Source organism: Cheilinus undulatus, linkage group 2 (genome assembly GCF_018320785.1).
Source record: "Cheilinus undulatus linkage group 2, ASM1832078v1, whole genome shotgun sequence".
Classification (NCBI taxonomy): Eukaryota; Metazoa; Chordata; class Actinopteri; order Labriformes; family Labridae; genus Cheilinus; species Cheilinus undulatus.
Window position 1 is genome coordinate 30068783 of NC_054866.1, and position 16290 is coordinate 30085072.

General features: G+C 40.1%; 1 pseudogene; it reads right to left on the bottom strand.

Moving 5' to 3' along the window:
• Window positions 1–14097, bottom strand: part of LOC121516677 — a 28582-nt pseudogene extending 14485 nt beyond the window's left edge.
• Between the last annotated feature and the right edge of the window lie 2193 nt (window positions 14098–16290).

The window sequence follows — 16290 nt, forward strand, 5'->3', positions numbered from 1 at the left end:
GGAGGAGGAGAATGTGGCCTGCAGAGGTCACAGCGCTGGAGCCGGCTTCTCCTTTTCATTTAACTGTGTCCCTGGCCTGGTATGGCCCTGCAAGCTACGCATACACACAGTAACACACAGAAACATTCATAGAAAGACAGCCAGAGTGAGAAAGTGAGATGGAGGGAGAGGAAAGGGAAGTGAGGCGTTTATTTGTTGCTTCGCTCTTAACAGGCTGCTGCTTCGGCAGGGAACCCCCAAAGGTAACGTTCAGAGAAAGCGTGTCTGCCCATTTGTGTGAGTGTGTGTGACTGTATGTGTGTATTTGAGCTCTCTGTCTAGGCGCTGTCTTTTGCCAGGAGGTTTCCAACTGCTCTTGTGTTAATAGCGGGCTAGCCGCTTCAACAGCGAAGAACACTCGTTGTCTGGTTTACAGAGAAATGTCAAGGGATCATGAAAACTGCATATATGAACTTATGCAGAGCGCATACAGTATATATAAAGATTAAAAAATAATTAATATATTCCAGCATTTTTAGCACTGTTCTGCTTCTAAAAAAAGACAACTCCTATGGTGTAATTAAGCTTACATTACAATAAACAATTATATCTCCCTTTGGTTCACGTCTTTGTTAATAGTAGAAATAACCAGGAGCCATAAGAATAACACTGAGAAATAAACACAGCTCAGACCAGAATAAAATGTTACATGAAAACAAATCCAACATCCAGCATCGAGTAATATGCCCTGTGCCATCTGACTATTGATATATTCGATGGTTATCAAGCTATCAGGCTATGTTCTGTTAACCCTAGCCTGCTCTTGTTGAGGACTGTTAGCAGCGTACCGACAGTTTGATCAATAGGTCAGCGTGCTGACAGCAGTCCTCAGGGTCCTGGAAGAGGGAGAGGGACTCACTGGGTGGGTTGAAGAGGAAGGGAGCAGTTAAGGGTGATCATGTATCCCACAGAAACCAAAAGTACCTAGGAGGGATAAAAACCCACAAGACATTCGCTTGAACAGAAAGCCCTGACCCCAGACACTTAAAGTACATAGTCAATGCTCTCTGCTCTGGTACGCTTAATGACAGAATTACTTCAGCATGAATCTAATGAAAAAAATGTCACTGAAGTGTTAAGAAATAATCAAATACAATTAAAAATGAAACTGAACGAGTAAAGATTTTCCAATTCCCTTGTTTCCTTACTTATACATTTGTGATAAACTGAAGTTTGACCAATACTAAGTACCCCTAGATTACCAGAGTTAAAGAATAATAATGGACAAATATTGCTGATACCAAGGCCGGAGGTGGGGGCTTTCTGGGGCCGAGTCAAATAAGGTCCAATGGAGGTCAGCAAAACCATGGTTCATTGTAAGGTTAAGCTGTACTGACCATATTTTATTTTCCTTATTTGCCTAAATAATAACCATGCTTAAAAAAGCAACAAATATTTTCTATTCATTCATACCATAGTATGTAACCTTCAAAACCACCTTTTCTAAAACCAGAATAAAAATGGATTAAAAATGGCAAAATGGGTAAACAGAGGCAACAGTAGCTGGAAAGTGGCAAACATGGATTTAAAGCGGTAACATCAGTCAACAGCAGTAAAAAAAAAAAAAAAAAGGCTAAAAATGGTTTTGAAGTGTTAAAGATTAGCATAAAATATAAATGATTTGGTTAAAAGGGCATAATGATCATAAAAAGTGTTAAAAAATGGATTGGCAAAATTGGTTAACAGGAGCAAATAAGACTGAAAGTGAAAGTGGTTTGAAGTGGAAGAAAAAAGCATAATACAAATAATGTTGGTTTAAATTGGCAAAAATGGGTTAACAGACGTAACAATAAACGGAAAGTGGCAAAAAACGGATTAACAGAGGCAAAACATGGCTGAAAGAGTCAAAAAGGGTTTAGAAATGGTAAAAATTAGCATAAAATATTGATAATTTTGGTTAAATGGCAAAATGGGCCCAAAAAGTGGTTATAAAAGGAGGTTAATAGTGGAAAAAAAGGGGTTAATAGAGGCAGCAATTGGTGGAACGTGGCAAAAAAAAACAAGTTTAAAGTGCCAAAAATTGGTTAACAGAGGCAAAAGAAAAGCTAAAGAGGCAAAAATAGTTTTGAAGTGGTAGAAATTAACATCAAATATAGAAAATTTTGGTTAAAATTGCAAAAAATGGGCATTAAAGGTAATAAGAAAGAGGGTTAATAATGGCCCAAATGGGTTAACAGAGGCAACAATAGGCAGAAAGTGGCAAAAACGGGATAAAAGTGGCAAACATGGGCAGAAAAAGTTGTGACAACAGACTACAAATGACAGAGTGGATTTAAAGTAGTAAAAATGCACAGAAAAGGTGGTGAAAAAGTGGCAAAAATGGGTTAATTGTGCCAAAAATACTTAAAAAGTGGCAGAAATAATGTGCGAAATGAATGAAAAGTGGCTCAGTGATGAGTACCTATCTTACATACAGTGATACTACCATTAAATCACAACTTGGGCCCATTCCTTGGGCTTGTCAGGAGCCCAGCCAATTCTGGCCTGTGCGCTTGCCTCACAACGTCAGCAGCAACAGATGTTTTTTGTGGTGGTGCTATGCGGGTGCCTATCATTTCTGTGACGTGCCCTCAAACTTGGAATTTTTACAGTATGTCCCCCCCTTCTCCCACAGTGGTTGAATATATCACAGGTAAGATAAACACCGTGTAGTAAAAATCCAGGTTCATGTTTTCAAAGTAAAAGCTGTTTGGTATTTATGGGGGAAATTGTACCCACCTGATTTGTATAGAATGCTTTTATTCTTAATTATCCCCTGCTCAGTTGGACAAAAAACCAAGTCATTTGTAGGGGATTTATTGAGGTAAAACTTATGAAAAAAGACAAAGCTGTGTGACAGCAGGGAGAAGCAGTCAACAGGCAACACATGAAACACATACATGGGATGAAAGTGGACACGTGCCACAGCTGTCACGCAGCAAACACACACCTACTCTGGAAGAGGAGTGAAATACCTTTTTTTTAAAAAAAATTAAAATCTTAGAATTAAACAAAAAAGTGTAATATTCAGCTGAAGGTACTAGTACGAGTCTGTGTAAGATCAGTGGATCAATGAATGCACAGCTGAGCCTGTGACAGTGTACACGTGCCACAAGCATTACAAGGGATTTTACCAATGCACACTTCACGCTCCAACACAAAGATGGAAAACTACTGCAAGTAAGCAACACTCTGGCTAATACATCAAGAATAGGCTATTCCTCATCGATAATATAAGTGAGCAACAAACGGATGTAATAAGAAGAATTCAGGATGTGCTGCAAGAATCAAACACATTAATACTGGCAGCTGGAAAAAGCACTGACTTATTCTGTGAAGTCTTCGTTATGGAAAATTTGTTTCTTTATATGGTTAAGGGGGAAAGGATAGCTGACTTTGTTTCACAGTTTGTTTTTTGCTTTATTCTCTACTCTATTTTAACAAGCAGCATTGTTTAATGTTTTAGTATTTAAGGTAAAATATAATAATCAAGGCCCATTGTATTCATCTTATGGGCAATTTAAGTTGGTGAACAAATTATCCAACCTATCACTCATTTTAACCCTCTAAAGCCTGAAACCTCAAATAATAGCCAGAAAATTTTAATTTTTTGGATCTATGATGTTTATTTATAAGCTTGCAAAGCAGAGGAATTTACCAGACTCCATGTCTGTCATCAGGCAAAGCCACCGTGAAAAGCTCCAATCTACACAGTTTTTATTAGGCACGCTGTTCAGACCCATTAGCATCATTTGAGGAAAACGACGTGGTAGCGATAGGCAGGATTTAGTTTTACTAGCTGTTTGCAATGGCTGCCTCTAGTGTGGTGATTAGCTTGGATGTAGCTACAACACAGCAGCAGTTTTATCAGAACTGGACCACATTTCTGTATGAAATAAAGAGAAAAACAACATGAAAAGCTTTCCATGATGGAAAAGATGTTTTCACTCTTTTCCCAGTCTGCTTTGGCATGGGCGAACATGGGGTCTGCAGGTGCATCCAGTGGGTGCGGTTGTGGTAGCTACTCAGATGTAGCTGTAGGAAAGAGGCAGTTTAATCAGAAGCGGACCACATTTTCCTTTGAAACAAGAACTAAGAGTCACGCCGAAAGGTCGTCTTGGCAGAGAATATGTTTTTGTATGTCTCCTGACTGGTCTTGGCATCGATGTACTCATGAAGAGCTCCACCATTCACAACTACCGTGGCGTCTGCTCAGGAGAAGCGCATGTGTTAAACCTTACTTTATCTTGTCGCTCTGACTGGTCCGTTATGAATACGACAGACGGAATGGTTCTCCAATAACCTTTCAAGAATTTTTAGAAATGTCCTGCCCTCCGAAAAGCTTACTGTGAGAGCTTTTCCAGATGAATGTGAAATATATAAATATATTTCGGACAGTCTATCTGGTGGGTCAGGTTAGTTTATTTAACCTTCTACCAATATCCCAAAAAAATTGCCATTGAATTTCAAGTAAGGAGTTTTTGTGTCATTGATACATTTCTGGCATTTTCAGCAATTAATAATCCACTGGAGGGCATTTTTATCTTTTAATCAGCTAATGTTCATGCCAATGTCTTAGTGCATTAGGCTTTTTAGGGATATATTTTCTCAAAGACTGTTTACATAGACTTGTATCATTCATCCATGACCACTGGCAGCTTGTGCCTGACTTGGACAGGCTACATGAAATCATTCCTACTTGTGTGTTATTACATTCACTCTGTCCTGATTCCAGTCTGAATGACAGACAGATAAAGTCTGTGTTAGACACATGGGAGATGCCAGGACAGATAACCTCACATTTACATTCAAACAGAGCTTTTACAAAGCCTTAGCAACAGGCTCCTTAATCAGCCCAGCTGAGCTGAACATCCCCGGCCAGCCTTCTCCTCTCCCATCCTTACAAGCATGATCTTGAGAAGGAGCTTTAAATTGGAAATTATTACACATTAAACCCTCTGCGCACAACGCCACGATCGAACTAGATCAATATGTTGCCCAGTACAATAAATCAGATTGTTCTCTCTTTTTTTTCCCCCTTTGCTTTCCCAGGCGACTACAGGCCACTGCTCCATTGGAACATATTTAAATTTTCTTGTAACAAATTAATTCCAACATTTTCTCTTGATTGAATTAGGGCAAGTGCTGGTGCTGTCACAAGTGTTTGGGCCGCTCCCGGGGAGAGACAAATTGCCAGGCCTGGACACGGGTAACAAGCGGTGGTGTTGAGTCGCTGATAATCTCCCCACTAATTCTCCATTACAGCAAAATGAGGCCATAAATCTTCCTGACAGCTGATCGATGTAAACATTGTTTCCCCCATGATTGCCAGCTCTCCCAGTGGAGCTACTGTCCGCTCACAATCCGCTGAAATTACTCCCGTACCAGCAGCCCCCCCGCCTTCTCCTCTTCCTTCTCTTCCTCCTCCTTGGAACCTGTGTGTGTGTGTCGGACTGGCCTAGCGGGGAAACCAAAGTCACTGCTGTCCTGTCGAGGTGGCCGTCTAATTTTAGCTCAAAGCCTCCTAACAAATGGAAAATATTAATCAAAATGTCTTCTGTTTAACCACTGGCACTAGCTGTTCTTTAGAGGAGAGTGACTGTGCTCAAAGCGTGTGGTCACTTGAAGTTGCAAGTGGAATAAAATTGTTGTAAAAATAAAATGAAGGCTGCATCAAGCAGTCAAACAATGATTTCTTTGCTGAATGTAGCTATCAATCCTTCCTGTGTGTGTGTAATGACATTAGGCAGAGTAAACGGCAGTGAAAGATTGAGTTGTCAAACAGTCAAAGCACAAGGCTCGTTATCAGCGTGTTCACTGTCTGATAATATTCTACACCATTATTAAAATCCAATATGCATGCAATTACAGAGACAGGGATGCTGTTAAGACGGGGCGTCTGGCTGTAATCACAGACAGAGAAGACCTTTTTCGACATGCCACCTTTAGAAATCTGTTAAAATGGCATGCATGAAGCATTTTAGATATTATTTTATTCAAATATAGCAATAAGATTTTTGGAGCATAATATAAAAATTGGTTTCAAGTAAAAAACCAGAGGCTATGCTCATGTGGGCAGATACTGACGGCTTCATTTTTTAACATTTATTCTTTATCTTATTATCCTCTTGATCTTTGTCATTCCTCAAAGTTATTCCTACTCGTCAGTATCTCTGCTGCTCTCTGACATTTTGCTTCTGGCATGTTTCTCCGTCTGTGCGTCTGTTCATAATTGGCTGGTTATTCATCACAAGTGTTGATCGAGAGTTACCCTCCTCTTTCAGCAGAAATAGAGCTGGTCAAGAATGCCCGGAAAAGTTTGAAATGTAAGATTTTCATCCGTGTCTCCCCAATAAAGTCATTTCTCCTATTCATATTCAGTTGCATGCATATTAAGTACATTTTGGTCATTTTGGGATGAAATTTAATGCAAAAGACTTCTATTAAATCTGCCTGCATGACAGTTCGTGACAGTCTATTGTTTCTTTGTGATGTCCATTTAGCTTTATGACCATTTTTGGGTCCATATTCACAAAATGTCCAGTTTTTACTTTGCACTGTTGACATACAGTGTCTATAAAAGTCCCAAAAAACCATTCTGTCAAAGTGAAAACAGATTTCTACAAAGTAATGTCAATTACATTAAAAAAATAGGTAATGTGAAATAAGCGACTGCATAAGTATTCACCCCTTTTCTAGTCAATGTTTAATAGATCCACCTTTGGCTGCAATCCTAGCCCTGAGTCTGTGTGGATAGGTTTCAGTCAGACTTGCACATCAGGACACTGCAATTTTACTCCATTCTTCTTTACAAAACTGCTCAAGCTCTGTCAGGTTGCACGGGGATGGGGTGTGAACAGCTCTTTTCAAGTCCAGCCATAAATTCTCTATTGGATTGAAGTCTGGGCTTCGACTCGGCCACTTCAGATCATTTACCTTGTAGTCTTTAAACCATTTCTGTGTAGTTTTCATTGTATGCTTCAGGTCATTGTTTTTCTGCAAAAACGACAAAAGTCATGTTCTGACATGTATACGGCCGTCGCTATGCAATTCTCTATGGAGTTTACTCCTTCGGTAGGGGCTACATCACATGTTTTGTTGCTCTGATTGGCCCGAAAAGATGTGACAGAACATTCATCCAATCACACTCCGAGTTTTTTTTCAAAGCCTCTGCTCTTTCTCAAACACTGCGTGCCAGGTTAGTTAGACCATGTATTGTAAAAAACAAAACAAAGCAGAACAAAACATGTTACGTATTTATGATATGGTGATATGGGGGGACTCTGATGTGGTGGGGGCTGTAAAATAATTGTTTTGTCATCAAAAACATTAAGAAATCTTCATATGAATGATTGCTAAGGCGGCAAGTAGAGTGGCCATCTGTTAGCTAATTTCATTCAGCACACCCACACATTACACACCGCTGATGCAGCAGTGGGAGCAATTTGGGGTGAAGTGTCTTGCCCAGGTGCATATTGATATGTGACTGCAGGAGCAACTTTATGGTTGAGAGACAACTGACTCTAACTACTTAGCCACAGCAAATAGAAATAAAATGTTAGGCTTATTAAAGCTCCAGTGAGGATCTTTTCTTGTGTTGATTTGGGCACCTCCTATGGACAAAGTTGTAGCTGTTATCTCTTTACTGATTCATCCAGTGCTTGTATAAGTTAGGGATGTGTGTGCTAAGTTAGCTAAACAACAACGGTCAGGTCCCCTAGTAGTTGTCACCAAATCTACTAGTTGGTTAAACTAATTTTCAGTATTTTTCACAGTTCTGATCTGCAACCAGTCAAATGCCCTGTCTGAACTTAAATGCAGCCGCCCACAACTGTTAGCCCCTGTATCCACGGTTACGACCATGTTGCTATAATACTCTGTAACCTGGATGTAAGTAACAGTGAACAGATAGCAGCGATAGCATTTGGTAAGAGTAGCATGATTTAGCAGTGCACAGCACATTAACATATCAATATACACTAAACATGTCAGAAACACTCTCTTCTAACATATTTATGAAATAACCTTAAACACTGTCTGAAAAAATAATGTTTATACGGAAGAGGATTAGGGCCATTTTCAAAGGAGAAAATAATTTTGGCAAGTTGAGATTAAACTCGAAATGACAAGAAAAAAGTCCAAATTTCGAGAACGAAGTTGAAACACAATTTCTTGCTATTACCATCAGCGGATCTTAGAAACTGTTTATGTGCTAATGAAAGAGAATCTCTTTGTTGTTTTAGCCAATAATGAGGTCTAGTTTCACATATTCATTGATGTGAGGCATAAGGCATGACTCACTGTTATTGTCTTAAATACTCATAAATCAGCAGGGGGGACATAACAGCGCTCGTGTCTCTTCCTCTCCAACTGATCACCTGCAGAGACACACAGGTGACAGACCTCCATAGCAAAGGGAGATTAATCGCTCATTTCTTGATCATGGATAAGTTGCTGCAAAGGACAAAATGTAAAAAAGGCACAACAAAAAAAAGGAACACTTTACACATGTTGTCAATTGGAAACTCTATTTAACAGTATTGTGTATGATGTATGATGATATAAAGAAAATGTTACCAGCAAAACGCCATGTCCATGATGTACATTACATTTGTGTATGGAATTTAGAGATAAAAATCCCCATATGTTTTTATTGCTGCTTACAGGCAGTGCCTCCATGCTTCTCTTCAGTTATGTCAGTAGATTGGTTAACATTGATGTTGTATATCCCTCCCCCAACAAGTGATCATAAACGACTGATAAATCTCCCTTTGCTCTCCCATTATGGATCTCGTCATTTCGACTGTAATCTCGAAATTGTGTTTCAACTTTCTCAAAATTTTGACTTTTTTCTCGTCATTTCGACTTTAATCTCGACTTGCCCCCAATTTTTTTGTCCTTCCAAAATGGCCCTAATCCTCTCCCATAATGTTTATGTGATGCAACAAATTGAAAAAAAAAAATACAAACAGCTCTACAGAGGGAAAAGTAATACTGCACAATGAAACTTCCAGATTTTTAGAATGTAACAACAATCATTGCTCTAAACAGATTTCTTAAACCTGACCCTCTGAAGAAAGATAAAGCTGTCTTAGAATAATTTTCAAAATTCTGTACTCACAGAGTAGTGGAGGTTTCTTTTGTGCTAGATCTTCCATAGTCTAGGGTGCCCCTGTGAGACTGCCACTTTAAGTTCATTTTGATTGTCCATCTTTGATCTCTATTTTGGTTTGGCAGCTGCAGATATAACCCTCACACAGGTAGGAGGCAAGATGAAGAGAGACCCTGCTCTCTCTTCATTACCCACAGGTGAAAGTGAGGGTGAGATATGACTCAGAATATTTGCTTATCTTTGTTTAAGTCGGTATGTCTGCTGGAGATTCATTGCCAGCCTTATATTTACCTAGAAGTCCTCCCAGAAAAATTACCATGCTGTACTAGCAGTGAGAACCAGTGTGCATTGTTTTTAAGCCTTGCTGCCTCCCGCACGTTGGGAATCACTGCACTACATTTGTTATTTATAGAAGAGGCTCTGTATTACATTATATGTAACATTCACAGACACAGATCAATATTGTATTTATTCAGTACAGAGTGACATTCCCACAGTACCAGTAGATTTTAACTGATACCAAAACTAACACAGATAAACACAAGTATTTCTATTGTAAAAACATGAAGTGTCTCCTATGCAACAAGAGGCTGAGTCAAGCAGAACTGAGAGAGGAGCTGAGAAGTAGACAGTCTGATAGTTGTTCAGTGGTTGGGGTTTGATTCAAAATGCTGAGGGCTGATATTTAAGGACATTATATGATTTATACAGCTGATATGTACAGCAGATGTATTTGCAGTAAATATTGGCAAGAATATTTATATCTGTCAATACAAGTAGTTAACTTTTTAAACTAATATCTGCTAATACTGATAACAATTCAGTTATTAGTGACCAATTCAAATATTTTTTTAAGTTGATCCAGTAATTTCTTTTTCACTGTAGGAGAATTATTGATTTGACTATTCATTATTAATGACTTGACAAATTTTGCAAAAATAAGATACTTGTCAGTAGGGCTGCACAGTTAATTTAATATTTTTTTTTTTTTAAAGATTTATTTTTGGGCATTTTTGTGCCTTTATTAGATAGAGGACAGTGGATAGAGTCAGAGGCAGGGTCGAGAGTGGGGGAGGGACATGCGGTGGGGGGCCTCAGGCCGGATTCAAGCCCGCGCCGCCTGCATACATTGGGAGCGCCTTTAACCACTAGGCCACCTGCTCCCCCAATTAATTTAATTTTAATCACGATCACTATTTTGGCTGCCACGATTAATAACCTGATGACCTGCGATATTTACATTTAAAATGTGGGTTCTTCTGCATATCTAATCAAGTTTCTCAACCACTAGTCAGCCAACCACCAGGGGGTGAATGCATGGTTAAGGCTTCAATAAGCTGCCTAAATAACAAGCGACCGCACCCCGCAGCGGATGCCTCAAGTCACTCGGTGGACTGATGAGAGCAAATCATGTCGAGAGAAGAAAGTACAGCAACAACTGGAGATGAGGAGCTTCACGGTGAGGAGTTAGTGCTTCAAAAGGAGATCAAAATCCATTGTCTGGACTTGCTTCGGATTCAGGGCAAGTGACGTTAAACAAGAAGAAGTCATATGTAAAGACTGCAGCAGAGTTGTGTCTGCCCCACAGGTTAACACAACTAATCTGTTCAACCATCGAAGAAAACATCACAAACACAAATACGAGGAATACATGAAGGCCAAAGCTATTGTTGCTTCACAAAATCCCCATCCGTGTCCAGCGTCAACCCAGACAACCATAACAGCAACCCTGCACCGGGCAACACCGTCTCCATCTACCTTCCAAAGACACACTGAATTAACAGACGCAATATCGTTTTATTTGGCCAAAGACACATGTCCAGTAAATACAGCGAGCAACAAGGGCTTCAGAGAAATGGTCAAAACACTGGACAAGAAATATGTGATCCCCTCGAGTAATTATTTCTCCAAAGTGGCATTACCTACACTGTAAGAAAAATGTCAGGGGGAAATAGAGAGGAAAATCACAACCGTCGAGTTATTTGCAACCACGACTGACCTATGGTCAAGCTGGACAATGGAGCCGTACCTGTCCTTGACAATTCATTATATTGACGGGGATTTTTAAATGAAAAGTTGGTGCTTGCAGACATCATTTTTCCCACAAGACCACACAGGAGAAGCTATAGCCCAGGGACTGTAGGGAAGCACTAGCTTCTTGGAGCCGGCAGGAGGAGAGACTAGTCTGCATCACAACAGACAGTGGCTCTAATGTCGTCAAGGCAGCTTCTCTAAATAAATGGACGAGACTTCAGTGCTTTGGCCATAAGTTCCATCTAGCAATTGGTGAGTAGGAGGAATAAAAAATACAATTCAAAAATGAACACGTAATTGAATTGTATGCAATCTATGCTAATAAAATGGAGTGAATGTCAGTGGATGAATTATCAAATGGTATATAATATGTAAATATTTTTTAAAAATTGTTTTACAATTGACAAGTTAAATAACAAAAGAAAAAAGTGATTAGATGAATATGCATACAAGGTTAGATTCTGTTTCATTTTAACATCAGTCTTATATTACTTTATAGAGAATGCAATGAGAGATCCATGGATTGACCATGCAGTAGGGATCTGCAAAAACCATGTCAGCAGTTTCTCCTACAGGTGGGGATCAAGGCAATGACTGCAAGAGTCCTGGAGCAGCAGAGGGTCATTTCACAAGTCTTATCTTCAAAATCAAGACATCTCACCCCAACATGGCAGGACACTGACATCCTGGAAGCCATCAACAAAGCCCTCCACCCTCTGATTGAGTTTATTGATGCACTGTCCAGTGAGAAGTATGTGAACAGTATGTGAACATATACTGAAGTTAGTAGGTTACTTCCATTTCCCTGGAAAGTTGCTGAGCCATTTTTACACCTTGATTTGAGTCCTCACTTGGATTTTGCAAAAAACACATACGCCAAGTTGGCTTTCATGTGTTTTGAATAGAGAAGAAGCCTCTGTATCGAAACCTCTGTCTAGCCACTCTGCCACAAGCCCAAATCAGTAGGGATGTAATGGTATTGAAATCTCACGGTACGATATTTTTTGCGGTATAAAAAAGAAAACTCATGACAACAGATGAAGACTTAGAAAAAAAATGACATTGGTATTTATTAAACCACAATTTTGCACTTTAAATATACCAGTATGTGCAAAAAAGTCTTGTAGGTGCCCATAGTCTTAAAATGATTAAACATTTTGAAACTCTATTAACAAATAGAGGATAAAGAAAATAGGATAAACTATGGGATATGGGAGGGCTAAAAGTTCTTTTTTTTAAATAAAAAAACGGCACCAGCTGGACCTTGTTAATAAAAAGGCATACCTATTGCATGAAGTCTAGTTTTTCAAACATTCTCAATGCTACTACCTATTTTATACTTTGGCTGCAGCATGTTTACTGACCTTCTAAAACCTTCATTGCCTACCACTAAAAGGCCATAGGTCTTTGTCAATATATTCACCTATAATCCATGTGATCCGTTAAGCCCTCACGCTGTCGTGGGGAAGTGGGACTGCGACTGCTTCCTTAAGAGTCTTTTGGCCTGGCCGGATTTTGCCCCTCGGATCTCTGCAAATTTTTTCGGGATGATGATTTATCAAGTGGGTCCTCATGCTACTCATATTCCCCATAAGTGTTTCACTGCGGTCTGGCATACGTAACTTTTTCTCCTTTCTCATTTCTTGACACCAGGAAACCAAAATGTTTCCACACGTCAGATTTAAGAATCACTGTAGCCTCCACAGTCCCAGAAACGTTGTCATTCGTTTCCCCCTCACTACTCCATGGATCCACCATTTTCCCGCTGTAGAATCAAGCAAGTGAATGGAGCCCAAAGCATGGTGGGTAAGCAAGGGACGATGAGAATTGTAGTTTCCAATTCTTTTAGCGCTGCTCCACTAAAAAAACAAAACAAACAAAAAACCTACACTTTCTGCCCTGAAGACATACCATTTGAAACCGTCACATCTGGAAAGAATTTAGACACTTCTGTTAACGTGGTACTGCGGTATTACCGATGCCGTTACACCACTACACATCAGTGGAGGGACGTTTGTCCTTCTGGAACTTTGTGCCAACCTGTGGCTCCTGAACCACATGTTGAATAGATCGATAGACAAATAGACAGACAAACAAACAGAATGATGGATAGGAGGTGGGTAGGTAGATACTTTACACTGTGTTCCAAATAATTATGCAAATGATATTTTTCTCTGATTTTCCTAAATAGTCAGTGCAAATGACAGTCAGTATATTTTTCAAGTCACCAAACCTCCCAATGAGAACTCTTTTTCCAAAATAAAAACTCAAAATGCACTGTTCTAAATTATTATGCACATCAGCATTTCAGAATGTTTTATAAGTTGTAAATAACTGAAAATGGTCATTTGTTGAGGAGGTCATATTTACTGAAATCAAAAGTTATTTCAATCAAAAACATCTTAACAGGCAAAGTTCCATGTTAACATAGGAGCCCTTCTTTGATATCACCTTCACAATTCTTGCATTCATTAATCTTGTGTGTTTTTGGCGAGTTTCTGCTTGAATTTCTTTGCAGGATGTGTGAGAATATCTACCCGGAGCTACTGTTTTGATGTAAACTTCCTCCCACCCTCATAGATCTTTAGCTTGAGGATGCTCCAAAGGTTCTCAATAGGGTTGAGGTCAGGGGAGAATGGGGGCCACACTATGAGTTTCTCTCCTTTTATGCCCATAGCAGCCAATGACACAGAGGTATTCTTTGCAGCATGAGATGGTGCATTGTCATGCATGAAGATAATTTTTCGACACAAGGCACAGTTCTTCTTTTTGTACCATGGAAGAAAGTAGTCAGTTGGAAACTCGGTATACTTTGGCGCGGTCATTTTCACACATTTGGGCACCCCAAAGGCGCCTACCAGCACTCCCCATGTTTCCTGCCCAAAACGTGACTCCTTCACCTCCTTGCAGATGTCGTAGTCTTGTTGGAACATGGTGGCCATCCACCAACCATCCACTACTCCATCCATCTGGACCATCCAGGGTTGCACAGCACTCATCAGTAAACAAGACTGTTTGAAAATAGTCTTCATGTATTTCTGGGTCCACTGCAACTTTTTCAGTTTGTGAGCATTGGTTTGGGGTGGCCAAATGGTAGGTTTATGCCTGACTGCAAGCCTCTGGAGGATCCTACACCTTGAGGTCCATGGGACTCCAGAGGCACCAGCAGCTTCGAATACCTGTCTGCTGCTTTGTAATGGCATTTTAGTAGATGCTCTCTTAATCCGATGAATTTGTCTGGCAGAAACCTTCCTCAATATGCCTTTATCTGCACGAACCCATCTGTGCTCTGAATCAGCCACAAATTGTTTCAAAAAATGAACAAAAATGTATGACCCCATCTCTAATCACACAGTACACCATTCTTTTCATGCACCTTAGTTAACTATTGTCCTTATTGTCAAAAGCAAAATGTTTTCAGAGAATGGAAAGGATTTCTGTGTTGTGACTCTTGTAGCTCCTGAATAAGGCAGGATTGAATACTTTTGGACTAAACTGTTCCTTTTTGCTGTAGAGAGATCCTGTTGGTTCTCGCATATCCTCTCCTTTGCCTTTAATGTACAGCCTCTCTTCCCTGGATCTATTCAGTTCACTCTGGCTGCCTGTGTGGGATCATTTATGAGTCCTGTGACCACAGAGCACCCAGGGGGGCTTGTGCGACAGAAGAGAAGACATCCCGCACTAGCTCTAAAGGTTACTCAGGCCAGCACTCCATTGCAATTGGTCCCTGTCTGGCTCTGTCACTTGCATTATGACTTCATCACCCCCTGAGAGGAGAGAAGGTAGAAGAGAGAAAAGAAAAACAGTTTGCACTCATCCGTCAATGTCCGTCTTAAATTACAGCTCGACCAATCACCAGCCAGGATCAATAGGGGAGCGGCTAAGAGGGAGGGAGGATCTGAAGACGCTCACTGAAAGACAGAAGAATAACTGATCAATACAGGAGGATGGATTTTGTCATTTTGAAAGGGGCTTTCAGAGGGTTGTACCCTCCCACCTGCTGGGAGCGATACCCTCTAAATCAGACTCGATGTGACACATCAGTCCATCACCTGAGCTTGATCCTGGCTATCACACTAACTAGGTAATACTTCTATCAATTTGCATAGATCAGTAGTGCAACTTCAGAGCGTGATCTCAAACAATGATCTGTCTCCGTATGAGTATAACAGCGGAGCGATTTCATTATATCATTTCATCCTACGCCTCCTCCACATTCCAAACCACTTTGTTTGTAAAGCCTGACCTCCTGCACCTCCTCCACACACGAGGAGAGTCAAACACAGTGCTGGTGCCAGTCTGAAGAGAGCTGCGTGTGTGTACTCTGGCTGATTAACTCAATAAGAAACAAAGATCTCCTTTATTGGGATGCTCTCTGCTGTAATGGTTGTTTGATTGGAAGCCAGTGTCTGTATTGACAGGTGAAGTGGACTGATTAATGGAGGCTTAAGCTGGTAAGGATAACAGTCCTTCACATGGTTTATTTAACTGGAAAAGAGTGACTGATGGTGCACGGCGGGAGGTGTCGTCTAAATCACTCCCTGTTGAAGCCTTGGAGCACCGTAATGGGGCCATTTATGCACATCATCCCTTCAGGAAACATTGATTCTGAGGATTTTAATACGACCCCTCTGCTTACTTTTCTTCTCAACGTGTATGCACTACTCTCACTTGAAGCTAATTATAACCAGATAATGAGAACCATGGAAGTGTTCAATATTCAATCTTAAGGTCAGAAGAGTTTTTAATTCTAATAGCTTACATAATAGGGGATACATTTTCCCAAAGGCACAGAGAAACTCGATACTAAAAGAAATTTGCTTTCAACAAGGAGTAATTACTTCTTGGGTGGTAATTAATAACTTTAATGGTAACCCAGGGTCAGGAAAGCATTGATACTTTTAATTTAGAAGCTGAAAGTTGTGTAAGTAAAGCACTTCCACTATAGAAGTGCTCTACCTTATATACAGGCATGCAGAGGCTGTCTATTATCCTCCGTTGTATACTTTTATGCTAATGCTTCGACCTAAGGTGCAGCGTTTGAAAGTAAGGCCAGAGCAGTAAAAGCAAAAGTGGTTTTAGTCAAAACAAAGCGTGCAGAGGAGCTGAATGAATGTAGAGTACCA